Source organism: Phytophthora infestans, genomic scaffold (assembly GCF_000142945.1).
Source record: "Phytophthora infestans T30-4 supercont1.4 genomic scaffold, whole genome shotgun sequence".
Taxonomy (NCBI): Eukaryota; Oomycota; class Peronosporomycetes; order Peronosporales; family Peronosporaceae; genus Phytophthora; species Phytophthora infestans.
Window position 1 is genome coordinate 2,805,304 of NW_003303755.1, and position 2,649 is coordinate 2,807,952.

Consider the following 2,649-nt stretch of genomic DNA (forward strand, 5'->3'; position numbering starts at 1 on the left):
GTGGGATCTCTGACAAGTGTCGCTCAATTCACCTCGTGGCACTTTTCATTACGTCGCAACGCTTGGAGGACATTTACGTGACGGTGCTGACTGAACTGCGCAAGATTTTTACTTCAGTGTCGGGTGGGCGTCAACTGGTGGTCAAGTTCGTCATGGCCGATGCTGAAGCTGCTCAACAGAACGCAGTGGTACGCGTCTTTGGTGCGGATTGCGAATTCGTGTACTTGATGTGCTTCTATCACGTGATGGCCAGGGTTCACGAAAAACTCAAGAGTGTTCCGGACCGCTTAAGCGAGCAGGTGATGGCGGACATTTAAAATCTTCATTTCGCGACGACCTCAGCTGTCTATGACGAACAAGTGAAACAAGTGCTGACGAAATGGTCAGGTGACGAACACTTGGTTGGCTTTCAAGACTATTTCGAGCGCACATGGGTTACAAGCGCATTTTGGCGATGGCAGTGTTTTCATACGCCGAGTGGATTTGCCACAACGAACAACCCGGTCGAACAGTTCAACAGGTTGATAAAGCGTGACTACACTCTCCGAGCGAAGCACAAGATCGGAACATTGGTCCAGCTGCTCGCGGATTGCTGTCAGCATCAATCCTTCACCCCCAAGGTATTCAAGGAATTGTCTGAGCTAACACAACAGCTCAAAGCTCGAGTAACAGATTTCCGGGGCCGAGATCTCCTTCTCGACAGGACTCCTGGACGGTCGAGCATTGAGTTCTTACTGGTTTCCCCGAACCCGAATGAGGCTCGTGTATTGTCGCGCGGCTGTTCTCGCGTTTATCTACCTGAGTTGGGGCGTAGTCGAGAAACAGTCCCTGTATCAGCTCAGATGGGCGCCAATTACGCTCGCATGGAGATGGAGGGTCAGCCGGATGGTGGCTGGAGCGTCGACGTTACTGCGATGACATGTGGGTGCAAGTATTACTTCAAGTTCGCAATTTGCATTCACCTTCTGTTTGCTCTTCAAGTTAAGAGCTACACCGGTTTGGATGGAAAGAGAACCCTCGTGAACCGCACGGTAGCGAGGAAGCGCTGTCGCACCCCGCAAGCAACTCTCCATACTAGCGGCGCGAGTACCCAAGTTCCTGCTGGTCGTCCTCGGCCAAACGGCCACGCACTTAGCATGGACTAACGCTTAGATAGTGTTGCATCGATGAAAACACTCTGTTCCGTCGAAAAACGCAAATTTGAATATGTTGAGCTAGCTTTCTTGCAAAACCATTGTTTTTCTTGTGAAACTTCTATTCATTCACTTCTCTTCATTCATCAGAGCGCACTAAAATAGAACAACTATCTTAAAATTATAAATAGATACACGAAACAAAAGTGTAAATATCTATCTATCTATCTGAAGTCTACTTTATCGATGTTCATTCCGCAATCCGCCCTACGATGGCCACCCCTGGACACGACATCGCCTCCGCCCCCGCTCCACCCACCTCCGCGAACGAGTTCTTTGAATGGTGCCAGCAGCACCTGAAACAGCGTGGATGGGGCCGCCTCGATCGAGAGGCCGCCCGCTTGTTAAGGTCGTGGGGATTTATTCAACGAAGCTCGTCACCCGATGATGGAGGCGCCATACGGCGGCTTCTTGACGCCTTACCGCAAGCCCACTTCACTAAGCCCCGTCTCATTGATGCTGCACGTCAAGGCGATGATGCGGGCGAAGCGGAATGGGTTCTACCAGCTGCAGTGAGCTCGACAGCCCAGCCGACCTACCAGATGCGGACGATTCTCGACGATCGCCGCGAGAACGGAAGAATTCTATTCCTTACCGCATGGGAGCCAACATGGGAGCCCGCAGCAAACCCTCCCTCCGGCGAACTGTGTTTGTATCGGCAGCGCAAGCGACGTAAGGTAGAGAGGGCTTATACTGAAGCTGAAGCAGAAGAAGAATAAGCACTTGAGAAAAGAGAGAATGATTACATTTACATTGCATTAACAAATTAATACACCGTTCTTCATTACAGGTACATCGTGGTACGTCATTTACTGTAATAAGGCCGATCCCGCACAGCCTTCGGCTAGGACAGTACAGGGGCTAGCCCTTCAACACGTCCTGCACAAGCCGCCCGTAATCAGTCTTATTACAGCACCTTCTGCACAAGCCGTCCTGCATGTCGTAGTGGTCGGTAGTTGTAGTCTGCATGTCGTAGTGGATGATGGTGACGGTTCACGGGCGCCGCCATGCCGGCGATCAAGCCCGAGGCACGTTGCGCCCGCGCACAAGTAGTCTGCATGTCGTAGTGGTCGGTAGTTGTAGTCTGCATGTCGTAGTGGGTGATGGTGACGGTGCACGGGCGCCGCCATGCCGGCGATCAAGCCCGAGGCACGCCGCGCCCTAGTTGCCTTGCTGCGCCCTTGAGAGGAATTTGTCGAATGAGCTGACTGCTCCTCACCGGAGAGGCAGCCAGATCTGATTGGATGATTTACTGGGACGCAACCACGGTATGGATGGTCCGTGGGTACGTCCTACTGTCCGTGCCGCATAGATGTGCGCACGACGTGCACGTGCGACAAGACCCACATGATGTGTCACATCTGTGTGGCATGCGGATACTCTTTGTGTTAGCTGCATACTGCTGTGTGATAATACTATTTTGTCGTTTAAAATTCGAGTACCGGTATGCTAAAAC